The 19,985-nt window shown below is 44.9% G+C and overlaps 2 protein-coding genes across 8 annotated transcripts in view; both read left to right on the top strand.

Annotated features, from left to right (window-relative positions):
* LOC139048779 (uncharacterized) overlaps positions 1-19,985 on the top strand; it is a 193,125-nt gene that overhangs the window by 54,614 nt on the left and 118,526 nt on the right. The gene's annotated exons all lie outside the window — the stretch shown is intronic.
* Positions 14,174-19,985, top strand: part of LOC139048775 (uncharacterized) — a 55,705-nt gene continuing 49,893 nt past the window's right edge. For 2 of the 7 annotated variants that reach the window (XM_070523370.1, XM_070523369.1), the window contains exons 1-2: positions 14,174-14,464; positions 19,734-19,780. The gene's annotated coding sequence lies outside the window, so the exon portion shown is untranslated. The remainder of the gene's footprint in view (positions 14,465-19,733; positions 19,781-19,985) is intronic. The other 5 variants (XR_011507897.1, XR_011507895.1, XR_011507898.1 and 2 more) reach the window with 3 other exon arrangements.

Genomic DNA, 19,985 nt, shown 5'->3' with positions numbered 1-19,985 from the left:
GAATTGGGAGGCAGGGAGCCAAAGCAAGCGGTCGCCAGCCAGCTCGCCGCTGGTGAATCGGCGTAGCTATAGTGTACTAGAATAATGTTCTAAATAATGTTCTATAGTGTACTAGAATAATAATTATTTTAGTACACTATAGGCGTAGCTATTGGCCTCGAGCTCCACCACTGGAAAAGCTGGCGCCACCGTCGGCGGGACGTGCTAGGAGGGATCACGTGGACATAGCGGCCGCATCGGCTGCTTCGGGAGCGCCGAAGCGAGCTGAAAACGAGTTTAAATTCCCTCGTACGCTGCGGGCCTTATTTAGTGGCGAAATTTTCCCCCTTCGAGTGTCTCCTTTACAACGCTTGAAAGCACTACAATAGGTGGCTGCCTTTGAAGGCGCGCAACATGGTAGGCTACTGCTCGGTGCCGCAGGGCCGGACGCACGTAACGGAGGCCGGTGTCAGCCTTATTCACACGTAGCCGCAGGACAAGAAGCTGCGTGAAGCTTGGCTCGCGAAACATAAAACCGGCAAACAGTCATCGGCTACAACTCGGGTATGCAGCAAGCACAGACGCGAGGAAGATTTCTGCTACGGCGCCAGGTCTGCGATGTTCTGAAAGCGCGCACTGAGACGCTCGCCCCAGTCCGCTGCCCGACTAATGCCATGATGGTTTGGTCTATGAACTTGTCGATGCTATAGATACTGGCAAGTTCAGTGGAGTGGAAAGGCAGCGGTAAGAAGCACATTTAAAGAAAGCATGGCATATGGTCATGTTTATGTTATGAATTAATGAACTGTATTACAAAAAATGAGCAGCGGGAAATTGCACGCTGAGAACACCGATAAACATACAGTGCGACGCAACTCGAGAAATAATATTGAAAGTTCAAAGAATTTAGAAGAAAAGAAATATTGAATCGTCGCGACGGCACATCACAGTCCCTGTAGGCATCGAAGTCTCTACAATGAAATTATTTTTGAACAGCTCTGATAGCGCCCGCGCAACAATGGTTGCTTGTATACTGTCAAATGCTCATATTCTGCGGCCTAAAGCTTATGGCACGGTGCGAAAACGCGCGCGCGGAGAAAGCGAAACGGTGCGCGGACAAGCATGTACACGCGCAGTCGGTCGCTGCGAATCTGCGCGATCGCTGCATTGAGGCTTCGTTCTATTACGCTCCATTTAGTTATACGAAAACTATAAGAACATATTTGACATAGTTTGCTCTCAGCGTTTACCTACCTTTCACGCAAGAAACCGGTTCGGGAGACTTCATCGCGGCGACCGCGCGCAGTGGCGTTCACTGTACGTATTCGGTAAAGAGATAATGTCTGTAAACGATTGTGTGCTTTCAGTTTGCCCAAGATTATTATTTAGACAGTAAAAAACTTCTCTCGTTTCTAAAGTACTTACAGAAATGTCCGGGGGAGCTCGCGCGTGGTGTTTTCAGTGAGCGCTGACAGCAAAACCTATGAGGAGCGCGCCACGTGATCCCTCATACTACGCCAGCGAGGCGCTTCCGATATATGGCGACTCCGTAACTCCTCGCCGCCAATAGTGAAGCAGCGCAACACGCCCCGAGTGAGGCGACGCTGCAGCCACAGGAAGCTGGAAAGAGCGGCACCTACCTTGAGGCCACGCGGAAAAAGCAGGAGCCCAGGGGACAATGCCCTTTGTCGAGTCAGAATCACGCTTAAAAGGACACAGGGAAGCAGGGAGAGGTAGGAGACAGTCAAAGGGTGATTATCGCTGGCGACTCAAACATGGCTGGGCATAGAGTTAGTAGAACACGGCTGGGTGCTCAAAAGCAATTCTGGAGAGGGCGAAAGGCGACAAAAGAGTGGCGGTAGGGACATTTCCAGGGCAGACACTGAGTTCTGTCATGGAGCGAGCAAAAGAAAAGCTCACGGAAAATGCCCACGTGCGCAACCTTGTCGTAGTAGCAGGTGGGCTAAATGACGTCCTAAACAGGAAAGGGCCAGGACTAGCCCAGCGCTTGGCGAAGGGGGTGGACGACTTGCGCGAGCTTTTCCCTCAGGTGCAGATCGTGGTGTGCAAGGTGCCGGAGGTGCCTGTGCGTGACAGTCACGTGCAAAGAGCCGTGATGGCTGCCAATGAGGCAATATGGAAAATGAGCCGAGAGAATAGGCTTTGAGGTTGTAGAAATAAAGAGAGAAGTGAGAAGTTGTGGTAGTTTTAAACGAGATGGGATCCACTTCAATTACAGACTAGCACGAGAAGTGGGCTGGCGACTTGGGGGTCGCGCTGTAGCTTTTTTAAGGGGCCCGCGGGCGCTCACGAGGTCAGAGTAGGTAGTAATGAAGAAGGTCCCCTAGGGGAACATCAGAAAAGCATCGCCGTCGATAACAGAAAAAGGAGCAAATCAAGAACAAGAGCTCGCCATGCAATAGGCTACATAAACATCCAGGGCGGCAGAAGAACGGAAAAGTTGGCAGAGATTTAGGAGCAGTTACATAGAGAACAAATAGGGGTGTATGCGGTTACAGAAACGCACCTTATAGACTCAACAGAGCCGCCAGTTATTGAGAATTATGTATGGGAAGGGTGCAACAGAACTAAGTCGGAAAGAAAGGGAGGGGGAGTCGGAATGCTCATCCATCAGGGAGCCAAATGGAAAAGAGTAAATTCATAATGTCAAGAGCACCTTTGGTTATCAGGTGCAATGAGTGGGAAAGAAACTTGGCTGGGAGTTACGTATTTGTGCACCGGAAAAAATTGCACAGAGAAGAATAAAGAGTGAGTGGAATGCATAAGCGCTGATATTACGGGTTTCGGGAATGGTGCTGAGACTGTCCTATTAGGTGACGTGAATGCCCACATACAGGATTTACATGGCTATACCGACAATAACGGGAAGTCAATGCTAGACCTTTGCGAGCAACATAACCTCGTGATCGTGAATACAGGGCCTAAGTGTGAAGGGCAGATCACGTGGGAAGTGGGAAACCGGCAATCGACCATTGATTACTGTCTGATGACAGAAGGAATTCATGATAAGCTGACAGAAATGGTCATCGATGAGAAAGGTTTTGGCAGCATAGGGGGTGACCATAAACGCATCGTTTCGAAAAGGGGATATGTAGTTGGGAAAGAGAGCAAGGAAAGCACAATGGCCAGTCCAAATTGGAACGCGGAACAAATAGCAAATATAGTCACTAGAGTGGAGGAAGAAATTGGCAAGTCGCCTAGTAAGGGGTGGGAATATGGTGAGCTTCTAAGTGTAATAACGACAGAAATACGGAAAGAGAAACAACATGTTCGTTGGAAAGGAAAAAAAAAAGAAATCGAAAAGCTGGTGGAACAAGGAGATACGAGAAGCGATCGCCGAACGACAGAAAGCATCTCGAGAGCACAGGCAGGCAAAGAAGGCGCAGTTGCCGCAGGATGAAGTAACCAGTAAATGGGAAATATACCGGCAGAAAAAATCTATGGTTCAAATACTGGTGCAAGCAAAATTAAAAGGTGAAAGTAAAGGTTGGTTGTCAGAAATACGTGAGAAAAATAAGGACGCACCGAGAATATTTTGGAATCACATAAAATTATTAGGCAGGAAGTCAACAACACAACATATCCTAGACGAAGATGAAAACAGACTGGAAGCGGCAATAAATTACATCCAAAAAGTAACAGCCGAATCTTTCCAAGGCAAGGACGAGGTTGTATTTGAAGAAAAAAAGTGCATGAAAGAGACCCAAGTGGAAAAGGAGCTGGCGCTGACAAATTTAGACTGGAAGAAAGCGGAAGAGAAAATTCCTAAGCGCACAGCTACAGGGCTATACGAGGTTCCCGTTAGGCTGATAAATGAACTGGGACCAAAAAGTAAGGAAGCTCTGGTGAAAGCAGTGGAAAAAAACTTTAAAAGATAGACGAATACCAGACAGTTGGCGACAAAGTAGAATGAATTTAATTTATAAAGGTAAGGGGGAGAAAGACAGAATTCACTCGTATAGACCGTTGACCATTACATCGGTAATATACAGGCTAGCAATGCAGGCAATAAAAAAAAAAGAAAAAAAAACTTTGATTTATCACAACAAAATTTTCTGATCCCCTATGGCGAACTGTGCTTTTGTACGTCTCCTTCTTTTTTCGTTTGCCTGCTTTTCTTCCACCAATCCTCCAATCGCCTCTGACTAATGTCTATTGCGGACCTCTTTGCTTTACCACTGCTCCCGCTGAACCCAAGGGCTTCAAGGAGGCCAGTGGTGCCTAAATCAACCGCTGCGTAGACGTCTTCACATTCTAATAAAATATGCTCCGTCGTTTCCCTAGCTTTACCGCAGCAAGCACATGCTTCTTCTTCCTTCTTATATCTTGCTTTATAGGTACGTGTTCTAAGGCATCCCGATCTCGCTTCGAAAAGTAATGAGTTTCCCAATCATAAATGGTTTCTTTCCTGATTTCGTTTTTTTCTCCTAAGTAGTTACTCATGGCAGGTTTCTTTTCCATTGCCGCCACCCATGAGATTAATTCAGCCTCTCCGACTTTCCGCTTGACCTTCATTGTTGCTGTGTTGCCCACCCCACAGGCCGCATACTTGCTGGTAAGCTTCCTAGTTCTTTTCCTCCACTGTGAATCAATGTTTTGCCTGTACAGATACCTGAACACTCTCCCAGCCCATTTACTTTCTTCCATATTCCTCAGTCGTTCTTCATACTCAATTCTATGCGAGTTTCTCTCACTTCAAAATTTATCCAGCCCATATCACCCTGCACACCTTCATTTGTAGTCTTCCCGTGAGCGCCCAATGCGAGGCGACCCACTGACCTTTGGTTCCCATCGAGTCCCGATTGTACCCCCGATTTAAAGCAAACAACCACATTTCCAAAAGTAAGTCCTGGAACCATTACACCTTTCCACATAGCTCGGAGCACTTCGTACCTATTGTATGTCCATAGCACTCTGTGCTTCATTAAGGGTGCATTTCTCTTTCCCTTCACGGTTATTGTTTTTTCCTGTGTTTCCATATATCTATTTCCTTCGTTTATCCATATACCAAGGTATTTATATTCTGTTACCCGAGGTATTTCCTAGCCCTGTATCGCCAGTGTCTGTTCAATGTTTTTATTTATTTATTTATTTATTTATTTATTTGTGATACCCTCAAGGTACATAATTGTACATTGCAGAGGGGAGGGGCTAGAATACATTCCAAGAGTAGTTCAAGGAATTTCCAGGGAACAAAAGCAGTATGAAAAAAACTATATATTGATGCATTCATAACAAATAATAGAGACTTACATAACATGAAAATACAGAGAGAGTACACTTTAGGAAGCAGACAATCTTCACGAATAAGTGCATAGTTATGTCATTTGCCACCATACATTATGCTATTTTGTTTAGTGCATTTTTAAAACGAGTGGGGTCACTGATGCTCACTAATGATGTAGGTAGATTATTGCAGTCGACTGAAGTCCTAGGAAGGAATGATTGTGAGCACGCGACGGTGTTATGACGGGGTACGTTAACTTTATGTGCGTGACCACGACGAGCCGAATAATGAGGCGCAGGTTGGATCCGAAGAGGACGAAGAGATGCGTTATTGTGGTAGTGGATTTTATGAAAAAGGTAAATGCGTCATTCTTTTCTGCGAAGAGATAATAACGGGATTTGAAGGGTACTCTTCATTAATGTAACACTAGCAGTGCGGTGGTAGTTAGCTAAGATGAAACGTGCAGAGCGATTTTGCACTGATTCAATTTCGTTAATTGATATGTGATCTGATGAGGATCCCAAACGGAAGAGGCATATTCTAATTGGGGGCGGACGTATGTCGTGTACAACAGCCGTTTTAATAAAACTGGCGCAAGCGAAAAATTTATCTTCAAATATCCTAAGGAGCGGTTAGCTTTAGACATTACATATTGCACATGCTGCTTCCAAGAAAGATTGCTAGTTATATGAATGCCAAGATAACGGTAGCATGTAACGGATTGAAGGGGGTAGTCATTAAGGGCGTGGGTAGGGCAAGTTGTGTTAGAACAAGAAATCTGCATAGATTTGCATTTATTAATATTGAGTTCCACGCACCAAGTGAGGCACCAATTAGATATGTTATTTAAATCGGATTGAAGGGTAGCTATATCAGATGCATTCGTTATTTTTCGACATGTAACACAACCGTCAGCGAATAAACAAATTTGTGAGGAAATGTTATCAGGTAAATCGTTCATATATATTGAAAATAAAAGAGGACCAAGAACAGACCCTTGTGGAACACCGGATTCAACTGGAGCTGCGTTAGATGTGGAGTCATTGGTTACAACAAATTGGGAACGTGACGAAAGGAACGATTGGATCCAGCTGAGTACCCCCGTGTCAATGTTGAGTGCGCTTAGTTTGTGTAGTAGCAGTACACGCTTGACCTTATCAAAAACTTAAGAAAAATCCAAAAATATGCAATCAGTCAAAAAACCGCTATCAAGATATACATGTAAGTCATTAGTGAAAGTTGCCAGCTGAGTCTCACAAGAAAAGAATTTGCGAAAGCCATGTTGACTGTTAGAGAAAAAATTATTTCCTTCAAGAAAGTTGACAAGGTTAGAAAATATGATGTGCTCCATAATTTTGCACGGTACTGAGGCAATCGATATGGGCCTGTAGTTAAACGGATCTTGAGTTTCGCCAGATTTGTGGATAGGAATAATCTTTGCTGTTGTCCAGTCATGAGGCAAGGAGGAAGACAGGTACGATTGGGAAAAAATGCTCTCTAAGATGATAGAGGAATACTCACTAGTATTTTTTAGAAATTTCGTCGTGATTTCATCTATTCCACAAGGAGACGTAAGTTTAAGAGCGGCTATTATTTTTTTATGCGAGTAGTGTTAAGAATTACGGGATCCATAGGAAAAAAATTGCAGCATGATAGCCTTGGAAGGTCGTTATCATGTGTTGAAGGAGTGAAAGCTTTTATAAACACATTATTTGCAATCGTAGCGCAGTGCAGCCGAGATATAGGCTCGCCGAAGACGTGCTAAGTGATATGATTTTGGATGCACTAGGCCTTACTACATTCCAGAAGCTTCTTGGATTACTTATGAGCATGTTCAGAAAGGTATTATTGAAAAAAAAATTTGTATTCTTTATCGCAGATGAGTAGGCCGAGGCAGCTTATTTGTAAGCAGACCATTTAGCCTGGCTTTGCATCCACTCAGCTCTGCGAAAAAGACGTTTTTTTTCTGTTAGATAGGCGTTTCAAAGATTTAGTACACCAATATGAAGCATTGTTATTCGAAAAAATGCGCCTCTGCGGAATAAACTTGTTAACAAGATCGAGAATTTTTTCTTTGAATATATTCCAGTTAGTATCCAGTGAGCGCTCAGCAACTTTAGGCAGGTAATTATCAAGGAAAAGAGTAAGTTCGTAGTTGATAGCGGTGAAGTTGCCGTTTTTATGATCACGAATGGTTTTAGTACTGTTTGGGGATGGTAAAATTGCCAGGCTTATGAAAAAATGCAAGACGTCGTGATCGCCCAAGCCGGCTGAGTGTGTAACCTTAGATATGATATCTGTTGATGACGTTAAAACAAGATCTAAAAGAGATGATGTGGTGTTCGTTACACGTGCAGGGTAAGTAACAACCTGAACCAAGTTGAAATCAGCAGCGAACACGTATCTGGCACAAGCAATCGTTCATGCTATCGCAAAAAGTCGGGCCTGACGATGGTGGTCGGTAACAAACACCGATCACAACCTCTTTGAAATTTACAGAAATGCAGCACCAACATATTCATTATTACATGATTTGGCAGCAGGGAAACAGTCAAAGCATTCATTAACAGCAATTAAAACACCACCGCCTAGTGTGTCAGCGCGATCAGTACGTTAAACATTATACTTTTTATTACAGTAGAATAACTCAGAGTTTGTTGCTTTACTCGTCAACCACGTTTCGGTTAATGCAATTATGTCTGCATCACAATCATTTATTAGACTACAGAGATAATCTTTTTTAGGTAAGAAGCTACGAATATTAGTAAAAAGCACCGATAGTCTTGATATTATAGGATCGAGGTCCCTACCCTTCGCGTTAGTCTATGGGCGCGCTGTTAGAACACTGCGGCCTCATCTAAAGGATAGAACAGACGTCGCGGCATCATCTGGGGTACTACTTAACGGCTTCAATTCATAGACCTTTTGTTCAGTAGCGTCGTATACGTAGCATTTTCTATCAATTAATAGCTTGTTATATCTTATTTAAGTCGTACATTTTGACTTCTTCCGTATTCGATAAGAGTTTTTCTGGCGTGATGTGCAGCGGGACTGAAATCTTCCACTAACAGAGTAACTCATTTCTCTTAGCACGGGACGGTTCGATAATATTTCTTCCGTCAATTTATAGGCAGCAAAATTTACTATCAATGGACGTGACTTCCCTGGAGTGAATCTACCAATACGATGCTGTCACTAGTTATTCTGAGACTTAGAGTGTTACTTAGAATGTCCAGTATCTTTTCCTCCGATTGAATAGCGGACTGGGCGGCGATGTTCGGTAAACCGTAAAAAAGTAGATTATTCCCACAAGAGCGGTCTTCCGCATCATCCAATCGGGAGCGCAGGAATGCAGCGTCATTGGCTATATTCCCAACCGCCTCACGCACGTCACCGAGTTCATGCTGCCATTTTTCAACATTGCCGGTCTGAATTTCTACCACCGCAAAGTCTTTAATTTCATATATCGCTTCCGCCACCGTTTCCCGATGCGTTTTTAACTCTGTAATAGTGCCGCGCATTGCTTTTTGGTTATCCTCCATTCTTTTACACCTTTGATTCAAATCGCGTAAAGTTTTCAGAACTTCGGATAATGTATCTGATTGTTGTTCCCTCGGAGGACCGGGATTACTCTCAACGTCACCGCACAAAAGCAATAACAAAGACCAAAAAGGACCAAGCACTGCTGCTGGGCATGGAAGCACGATTATAAGTGGATCGTCGGATTTTAGCCTCGATATGGAAGGGCAACTGACCTGTGGAATGAACAAAAAGATGTGTGAGGCCATCATTCCTGTCGTGCGTCCATGCCCACTGAAGATTTCGTTCGGAGCTGCCGGCTTTAAGCTGACTCGCTATCGGCGCAGCCGCATGCGTTGAAGATGCGCAGTGGACATAGGTGACAAGTGACCCGTGACGCAAATACCATAACACCTTATTGAATACAATAACACCTTATTTTCCAACACTAAATTTCAAACCTAAATTGTTGCCTTCCTGTCCACAGATATTCGTCAGGCGTTCCAAACCACTTTGCTTGTTAGCTAGCAACACAATGTCGTCCGCATAAAATAAACGTGGAAGCTGCTGCTCTACTACGGTACCCGCCTGTTTGTATGAGAGATTAAAGCCGATATTACTTCCTTCTAGCGCCCTCTACATCCTCACAATGTGCACCATAAACAGCAGTGGGGATAAAGGGCACTCCTCCCCGAGTCCCTTGTTGATATAAACTTTCTCACTCCTCATCCCTTCCCATTCAACGCAAACGGTATTTCTAGGTAAATCTCTCTCAAAGTCTGTAAACAACAGTCACCTAAGCCTTCCCCTTGTAGAATATCCCATAAAATGTTGCGGTCAACATTGTCATAGGCTCCTGTAATGTCTAAGAAGGCCACATATAACGGTCTGCTTCCTACTTTTGATATTTCAATATACGGAGTAAGAACAAATAAGTTGTCATCTAAACGCCTACGCATTCTGAAACCATACTGAAGTTCTCCTAAAATGCCATTATTCGCTGCCCATGCTTGAAGCTTTAATTTGATTGCCTGCATTGCTAGCCTGTATATTACCGATGTAATGGTCAACGCTCTATACGAGTGAATTCGATCTTTCTCCCCCTTACCATCATAAATTCAATTCATCCTACTTTGCCGCCAGCTGTCTGGTATTCGTCTGTCTTTAAAATCTTTTTCCACTGCTTTCAACAGAGCTTCCTTGCTTTTCGGTCCTAGTTCATTAATCAGCCTAACGGGAACCTCGTCTAACCCTGTGGCTGTGCGCTTAGAAGCTTCCTCTTCGGCTTTCTTCCAGTTGAAATTTGTAAGCACCAGCTCCTTTTCCGCCTGGGTCTATTTCATGCTCTTTTTTTCTTCAAAAACAACCTCGTCATTGCCTTGGAAAGATTCGGCTGCTATTTTTCGGATGTAATTTATTGGCGCTACTCTTTCCAGTCTGTTTTCGTCATCATCTAGGATATGTTGTATTGTTAACCCGCCGTGGTTGCTCAATGGCTATGGTGTTAGGCTGCTGAGCACGAGGTCACGGGATCAGATCCCGGCCACGGCGGCCGCATTTCGATAGGGGCGAAATGCGACCAGTGTACTTAGATTTAGGTGCACGGTAAAGAACCCGAGGTGGTCGAAATTTCCGGAGTTCTCCACTAGGGCGTGCCTCGTAATCAGAAAGTAGTTTCGGCACGTAAAGCCCCATAATTTAACGTTGCATTGTTGTTGACTTCCTGCCTAATAATTTTATGTTGTTCCAAAATATTCTAGGTGCGGCCTTCTTTTTCTTACGTATTTCCGACAATCAACGTTCACTTTCACCTTTTAATTTTGCTTGCACCAGTATTTGAACCGTAGACTTTTCTCTCGGTATATTTCCCATTTACTGGTTACTTCGCCCTGCTGCAACTGCGCCTTCTTTGCCTTCCTGTGCTCTCAGGATGCTTTCTGTCGTTCGGCGATCGCTTCTCGTATTTCCCTGTTGCACCAGCTTTTCGGTTTCTTTCTTCCTTTCCAACGAACATGTTTCTCTTTCCGTATTTCTGTCGTTATTACACTTAGAAGCTCACTATATTCCCACTCTTTATTTGGCCATTTGTGAACTTCTGCAGAAGGGCAGCGGATTGTGCGAGTTGGTGTTGCACGGTAACAATAAAATTCAAACATCGCAAGACGACAGGACCAGAAAGAGGAGGAGACAAACACGGCTCTCTTCTTTCTTGTCCTGTCGTCTAGCGCTGTTTGAATATTATTGTTGTCAAGTTCTTCCTCCACTCTATGACTATATTTGTTATTTGTTCAGCGCTCAAATTTGGACTGGCCATTTTGCACTCCTTGCTATTTCCCAACTACATATCCCTTTTTCAAAACGATGCGTTTATGGTCACTCCCTATGTTGCTATACCCTTCCACATCAATTACCATTTCTCTCAACTTATCATGAATTCCTACTGTCGTCAGACAGTAATCAATGGTTCATTGCCGGTTCCCATCTCCCACGTGATCTGCCCTTCAAACTTAGGCCCTGTATTCACGATAATGCGGTTATGTTCCTCACAAAGGTCTAGCACTGACTACCCGTTGTTGTCGGTATGGCTATCTAAATTCAGTATCTGGGCATTCATGTCACCTAATAGGATAATTACAGCACCATTTCCGAAACCCCTGATATCAGCGCTTATGCATTCCAATAACTCTTTATTCTTCTCTCTGTAATTATTCCCGGTCCACAAATACGTAACGCCCATCCAAGTTTTTCCCCACTCATTGTACCTGATAACCAAAGATGCTCTTCACATTTTGAATTTACTCTTTTCCATTTGGCTCCCTGAAGGATGAGCATTCCGAATCTCCTCCGTTTCTTTCTGACTTAGTTCTGTTGTACCCTTCCAATACCATAATTCTCAATCACTGGCAGCTCTTCCAGGTCTCCAAGGTGCGTTTCTGTAACCGCATACACCCCTATTTGTTCTCTGTGTAACTGCTCCTCAATGTCTGGCCTCTTTTCCTTTCTTCTGCCGCCCTGCATGTTTATGTAACCTATTGCATGACGAGCTCTCTCTTTTTTTCCTCCTTTTTCTGTTATCCACGGCGATGCTCTTCTGAGGTTCCCCTAGGGGACCTTCTTCATTGCTACCTACGCTGGCCTCCTGAGCGCCCGTGGGCCCCCTAAAAAGCAACGGCGCGACCACCAAGACACCAGCCCACTTCTCGTGCCCGCCTGTAATTGAAGTGGATCCAGTTTCGTTTAAAACCACCACACCTTATAACTTCCCTGTTTACTTCGACAACCTCGAAGCCTTTCTCTCGGATCATTTTTCATATCGCCTCATTAGCAGCTACTACGGCTCAATTTTATTTTCGTTGAATGAATCTAACTGTGTCTCGCTTAAATTTAAAAAAAAAAACGCTTTTTTCTTTCCCAGTGTTTGTTCCCTCCAAACATAGTCGCGCTTCAATCGCTGCTCCCATAAACCCCCTTGCTGATGTCGGTGACGATCTGTACTGCACCGCTTTTCGCAAGAAGCATTGCGACATATTTGGATCGACCTTGGCCTGCATTCGTTCGCGTATTTATGTTGTTCTCGGTTTTGTGGGCGCATTCGTTATTTCGTGTGCCATTTTTTCTCAAACCGATTTCGCTCCCGGTTGCAGAAGTGAAGAATGCGCCGAAGTTGTTTAATGTCCCCGAGGATGATGAAAGGCGCTGTGTTTGGAATCGGAAGATTCACCGTGCTGATAGGCCCCTGGAGCTGGGTGTGAGCTATAGTTCGAATAAAAGCACGTATTTCGAGACTATGTTCGCGTCATTGATGGAAAAACAGTGCGGATACCACGCTTTCATCTCGCTTTCACGGGACGCATTACCGACCATTCAATATGTTCCCAAGTACCTGTCGATGGTGCTAGCAAGCGAAGACCTCAAAGAAAAAAAGTGTGCGCAGAACCTGCAGTGTGTGGCTCAGCTAAGAAACCTTGCTTGCAAGTTTGTGAGCTTCAACCGAATGGGCCAGCAATCGACGCGCTATACGTGCCGTGTGACTTATGGAATGTGTCTCAATAGACAGAGCAGTGCGCTGCTCATAAGTTTCCCAAACATGGTGGTGGTGGATGGATGGATGGATGGCGGCTATACCATTTGTAACGGGCGGCGGCTGACGCCACCTAGCCTTTTGCTCCCCCTCCTATTTTATTATTATTCTTTTTTTTCCTTTCTTTATATTCTCTTTTTCTTAACCTAGTTTTCACTCCCCTCCTCCACCAATCCTCTAGCCTCCCCTTCGTTACTGCTACTCTTTTCTCGTCTATTCGCCCTTGTTCCCCGGGAAAACCTAATGCCCCTTCCATATCTGCCACTGTTCCCTCTGCCAGGGTCGGGCGAAGGTCTGTGGATCTCAGCACTACATGCTCAGTGGTCTCCATTTCGGCTCCGCAAGCTGTGCACCGAAGGTCCACGTCTTCAAATTTAGCCCTGTATGTTTTCGTTCTCAAAACCCCCGTCCTAGCTTCGAATAATAGTGAGCTGCCCCGCGAGTTATCAAATAAGAGCTCTCTCTTAATCTCCTGTTTTTGTGACCTATACATTGATAGCGCTAGCTTTCCGAGCATTCTTTCTTCCCACATTTTTCTTTCCGTCTCCTTCACCTCCTTTCCCACACTAGAACCACATTGGACCCCCTCCCTCGGCTGTAGGTATCTATTCCTCAGCTTCCTCGTTTTTTTCCTCGCTTCCCCACCTTTTTTCCTCCATTGCTGGGAGTCTCTGTTCAAATTTTAGTTTACTTATTGCCTCTCTACCTTCGAATGACGTCCATCCCATGTCCCCCTGCACTCCCTCATTAGGGGTGTTCCCGTGTGCTCCTAAGGCCAACCTGCCTACACTTCTCTGTCTTGCTTCCATGCATGCCGGAACTTCGATCCGATTTCATGCACAGTACTGAAATTCCGAATGTGAGGCCAGGTACCATAACCCCTTTCCATACGCCCCTAAGCACCTCGTACCTATTATAGCTCCAAAGTGCTTATGTTCACGCCTCTTTTAACAGTCAGTGTCACGCCGCCATGATCGAAAAGACTGTCTTCATGAACTCCGGTAGTACACAATTAGGCAACGTTGTCTGCCGGACGTATGTTAATAATATATCAGAACCGCTCTCGCACACCATGGAAAGAAGCGAAACAGGTGCTGCACGACTCTTTGCGTCCTGTTTTACAGCGAAGTTTTCTATGGGTAGGATCCCGGGATTTCTTCGTGGCGTAACGTAGACAGAAAACTATAATTACCTATTGCTCATACCTCAAGGCAGAGGCTGCAAGCACTTATCAAAATGAAGCGAAGCACTTACTGTTGCTTTAGCTAGCTACCGCGGCGACTCCCTGCTTCGTATGCAAGAATAAAGCTACCACGGCGACGGTAGCTTGACTGACGAGACGGTCATTTGCGGAATCGCCAGTTCACGGGATTGGCCAGTCGTTTCAGCGGGTGCAAGAGAGAAAATCTGGGGGCGTTTGCGCCTTAAATTTCTCCCTTTACCTAGGTACCACGGAGGAGCAGTTTCTTTGCTCGTTCTGTCCCTAGGCGTGCCTTGGCGTGGCGGCATTTTGCCATGTGTCGGCTGGCGATCCGTGCGTCGTGTACAAGTTTTCCTCGTGCGTCTCCTTGGGTGTTGCTGGCACAGTGCACTGGCGCGAACGATTGTTGTCGTTTGGTCAGTGGTCTCCCGTGAAGGCGAGTATGATATGGCGTTGCCCTGTCACTACCAGTGTCACACGTATACTTCTGATCGCGATCGGCACCGATCCGGATCGAAATTCTCGACTGTGATTGGGTCTCTCGCTCATTTTGTCCAAAGGAGGCAATCACGACCGCGAAATTCGATCAGGATCGGGCGTGATCGCGATCAGCGGTGAGCCAGAACACAAGATACACACACAGCGCACACTGTCAACAATTTCATTGCGAAAGCATTGCGACCTTTGAAGATTAGAGCATGGCACTAGTCACTTGATAGATATAGCATATATTACATATATAGCAAAATATATAGCATCTTTACAGTTTGCCCTGTGTGCGCGTTTTCGTTCCTTGCTTGTGCCTCTGTCACACTGGTATCTTACCGTCCTCGCGAATTTTTCCATGCGTCGAACGCTTCGAGAGGGCTCAGTTGCGCGTTATTCAATTGCCATAATTTAAACTTTAAAATACGACTAACTTGTAGCGTGGGGTCCTTTTTTTCACGTTTCTGTGTCTTCGTCCGCTTCCGCTGCTGCCTTAGTATGTCAAACGGCAAACTTCTGACTGCTGTTGCAGAAGTCTTGGCGTCACAAGTTGGCGGCTGGACGTAATAATATTTATTTTAAGTCCAGCACGCTTAGGCCTCCGCCACTCCAATCTACGGACTATCCTGCTTCCAGCTTTGATCTCCCCACTACCCCTTGGGTGCCCTGGGGATCCTGCGCCGCCTGCTTTATTATAACCTCAGGTCCTCTCCTGAGGCATCCGGTTGCATGTGCCCTCCTGGAGCAGTGCTTGTAAAAAATCCAATCTATCGTCGCGACTTAAAAAGCGACCTGCGACTTATACAACACCAGTCAGAACCTTGCCTGTCGAACCAAGTCATTCTCACCTAATTATTTAAATGATTAAGCGACTTCTGTAGGTGTCGGTCAATGTCATATTAGGCGACTGGTGAATTTGTTCTCTTTACTGGACGGATCCTGCATCTCGGCATGTATTTTGTAGCTGTGTATTCGTATAGATGTAGGAGCTCGGTGGGAGATCTATCAGTGCAGGCAGCATGTGCTAACACCATGTGGCAGATACTGCTTGATGATTTCTAGTATATCATACCCGCGCGCAGCTATCGTGTGCGCCACAGCCCTTATAAGTTATTTGGCTCAGCCATAAGTTCCAGCTTTGCTCCGACACCACTTAAGTGCTGGTTTCCCATGTCTGTCTGTCCACCCAGTTCTTTAAGCTGACAATGGCCGCTGTCATATTAATTTTCATTTTTCGTTGCCAGGATCGTGATCCCCAACTTCACATTGCATTAGTACAAATAATAAGAAAACTTTGACCACTATTGTCACCACTTTGATTAAAGTTCAGGTCCTTGCAATAATGTGCATTTCACTGTTCAGTGAAAAAGCGCTGAACAGACTTGAGTGCCCGACTATAGACATCCTACACCTAAGTTCTCTCTCTCTCTCTTTCACTCCCCATTCCCCTCCCCACATGTAGGGTAGCAAACTGGACTCAGTCTGGTTAACCTCCCTGCCTTTCCGTCTTCCCTTCTCTCTCTCTCTCACTGTTCAGCTACCCCAGCACTAGCTATTAAGCACTTTTGCTCCATTCTATATCTATCATGAAAAACTAGCATCAACATACATAATTACGGACACTATGATTCAATTATGCACTCAGCATCTCTGTAAACTTGCAACATTCACCCTCTCACGCATAAAGCGCACTCTCAAGGGCCATCATAAAACAATATCTATACATTTCTTTTCTTGGTAGTTCTTTGAAAGTATATTTTTTTCACTAGAAGGTTGGTAACAATGAGCACCTCACAGTCATGGGCTACCAGTTTGGTGCAATGTCCCACTCATTATAAAAATCTTATACTAGATGGATCGTCATTTGAAGAAAACCAATTCTTTAACAAATGGTCCATTCTGCGTTATGGTTCTACCTACCTGTCTTCTACAAGCAATGCATTCACATATCTAAGAACTGTATATAATGATAGTGATGAAGCAGTGCATCTGAAATAACCTTTGACATCATCACAGGAACTTGGAAACAGGTACCACATAGTGATAACTTCGATAATCATTAATCATGTCTTATACATGGCTGGACATGTTTTCGTTCGCTTCTGGCCTTCCTTGGGTCACATGATATTTTCTGTACCTCACAATGAGACCTTGAAGCATAGGCATCTAAGGCTTTCACCTTAAAATGGAAGGATGCAAAATTGATTGCTTCAGTGTTGCTTCCCCTGAAAATGAACTACTTGTACTTTGTTTAATTTATTCACTTGACAAATGCACATATAATACCATCCATGTTAACATAGCAGCATAGGCGGAGACTATGTGGGGGGCTCAGGGGCCCGAGCCCCCTCCGGAGATTTCCCGGGGGAGGGGGGGGCTGAGCCCCCCACCCTAGGCAAAGCCGAAGCCTCCCTCCCCCTTCCCCCCCCACACACACCTAAAGTGCCAATACCAGTGCTTTGTCACCCACATCATTTGAGGTTTCTTTTCACTTTCCTCGACTTTTTCCCTTGAAATTTTACTGAGGCTAATAGCTTACTGCATCCTTGTTGGCGCAGACTTGAACGGCTTTTAATTAATATTTTCGATTATTTCTGCAAAAAAGAATGTTAAATTATGCGGTTTTATTTGCCGAAACCACGATCTCATTGTGAGGCACCGCATAGTGGGGGACTCCGGAAACTTGGACCACGGGGGGCTCTTTAACATGTACCTAAATCTAAGTACATTGGTGTTTTCACATTTCGCCCCCATCGAAATGCGGCCGTCGTGGCCGGGATTAGATGTGGCGATATCGAGCTTAGCAGCCATATTATCTCGAGCTTAACACGAGATAACATGGCTGTTAAGCTCGAGATCTGGCGATCTCGAGCTTAACACCATAGCCACAAAGCAACCACGGCGGGTCACTTTATTTCTTCAAACCCTGACAATAGGGGGACACGGCCATCAGAAGCACTCGCGGTGGCTGCCTTATACATACTTTCTCACTTCAACATTATTTTAAATTTCCACTGTAAACACCATGCACATATGCAATATATTTAAATATACACACAGGACAAAGTTTATAGTATTTTTGAAAGAGATGGAGGCAGCCAATCAAGAATTATTTATAACGGTATGTGTAAGGTCGCTCTGATTGTTCGGGTTCTTAAGTCTCACGAATCGGCCTCGTGCTTTGTGTATAAAGAGGGGGTTCACTTCCCCCCATGTCAGCGGGGCGACAGTTGCTGTGTTATGTGGGGTCACAGGCAACGCGCGGGGTTGGGTGACGCGTCGCGGCAGGTGCCAGGCGGGCGTGTGCCGATTCCTGGAAGTCAGTATTGTGCGCACGATGTTGGCAGTCCGCCGACGGGTCACACAGACCAGCCTTGAAACGAACCGCTGTACAAAAGGTATTGTGGGTCTGGCGCCCGAGTCCCTGACTAATTGGAGGCGCCGCCGAGGTTAAGAAGGACTTAGCAACTCTGACTCCGTGCCGCATGCAGTGAGCATGGACCTAATCCTCTACGCGTCCGGAACGTAATCGCCAGCCTTGTTGTTGGGTGCGACTGCCTGCGTGGTGTCTAAGACCAGCTTACCGTGCACGCTGTAGGAATGCGGTGCACACGTAAAGAGTGCATTCGCACGACGGCGTCTTGGAAACACGCACTCAAAGAACTTTGTCTTGTAGACAATAAGTTTGAAGGACAAGGAGGGTCATCCGTCTCCCAGACGGCCAAACTTTGAGTACAGCGGCACTTCGTGGTGCCGGTGCCCCTGCTTCCGAGACATTTGCAGCCTAGACGCCGTTGGCATTTGAAACGGTCTAGCGATAACTTGTTCGGGCCTGGCGTGTTTTGCTGAGCCGGTCACTCACTACGGAGAAATGAGAGGGCAACGGAGTTTTGGCGAAGAAGGAAAAGAGCTTTGTTTTCCAATATGTTTATTTTTAAGAGTAAGCCCATCCCTGTGGGTTGTGGCTTAACAAACGGTTGACTCTGATTGGCAACTGAACCTGTGGGACGGGCCAACGGCCCTACCGCCTTTTTTCTTTGTATATTTGGGCTATAAAAATCGGGACGACATGCTGTCCCTCAGACTTGGCTGAAATCAGGATTGCTGATAGATCAGTGAGCCTCCGTACTATGTACGTTAAAACGAGTCTGGGCTCTAACAGTCATTGAGACAGTAGAAGAGTGAGACTTTGTTTCTCAATTGTTCAAGTTTGTAATGTATTTGTTTTACCTGCCATGTATATAGAAAAGTTTGCCTATAAATGTTTCTTGTACATCTGACCTCATCGTTTCCTGCCTGCGTTTGACCAACAACTGCCGATCATCGTCCGATAAGCTTCAAGTTCCAACGGTGAAGCGAGGACGGAGAACGAACGAAACTTTACTGTATGGATAGCCTATGTCTAGAGAATGAATATGTTGTTGTATGCTCACGACGCTTCAAATTGTTTTGCGTGCTTTTTTGATCATGAATGAAACCTATAAACTTCACTGACCCCGTCAGCAGACTCTTTTATCAACGGCGTATGAAATGCACGTGAATGTTGTGTGTCTCGGTGTTGCTTCTTTTTACAGTAAGTAATGTCAACGACTCATGAAAAAAAGAACATTTCTAATAACTTACAACATTTATTACGGATGGTAACATCATCACTTACATGCAAACGTAAATATATACAGAGTGTCCCAATTAATTATAATGCACCAAGATTTAAAAAGAGAGCAATGCGTTACTCGAAGAAAACCTAGCGAATATTGTTTACAGTACATTGCAGTAGCTGCTAGTAATTTTTTCGTTACAGATTTAATTTGATCATTTAATTAATTATCTAAGTCGACATGTACTATCCTAATTATCAAATTATAAATGAGGCATCTAAAGGCACAGCCAAGGGACATCTAACTGCGATATTTTCAGCGACGTACTAATTGCGTACTAATTTTTTATGATAGATAAATAAACCCTGTGAAATATGGAGAATACCACATGACTGTGCTCCCACTCGCATCATAAAGCAGCGCCCTCGAACATGCTCCCTCTGAGTAGTCCAGGATGCAATAAAGGAAATAAAGAAAAACATTGTGATCGACCTAATGCCTCATCTGCCGCATCCCTGCTGAAGTAACACGTCTCGTTTGGTGTTACCTGGAAAAAAGTTGTGATAGCTGTTGTTTTAGCGTAGATAAAGTGCACGGATTTTTTTTTTTTTTTTGCTACAGAACCTGTCACCACAAAAGTGAATTGACGTCAGTGCAAAGATTTAAAGGTACGTTTTGTTCCATCCCATTTGCCATGTGTTTCTCTAATGAGCACCCAGTAAGCATGATCCTCGCCTTGCCATCTGCAAATGGCAACAAGAGGAAGACTGCAAATATGTATATCACTAATGGAAGTGTGGCGGTAGACCAAATGCATCGACTATCATCAGAAGTTGTGAAAACCTGAGACAAACCGGCAGCTTCAACAAACCG

The sequence above is a fragment of the Dermacentor albipictus genome, chromosome 8 (assembly GCF_038994185.2).
Source record: "Dermacentor albipictus isolate Rhodes 1998 colony chromosome 8, USDA_Dalb.pri_finalv2, whole genome shotgun sequence".
Classification (NCBI taxonomy): domain Eukaryota; kingdom Metazoa; phylum Arthropoda; class Arachnida; order Ixodida; family Ixodidae; genus Dermacentor; species Dermacentor albipictus.
The sequence above is the reverse complement of the archived record's forward strand: the minus strand, read 5'-3'. Positions and strand labels throughout refer to the sequence as shown.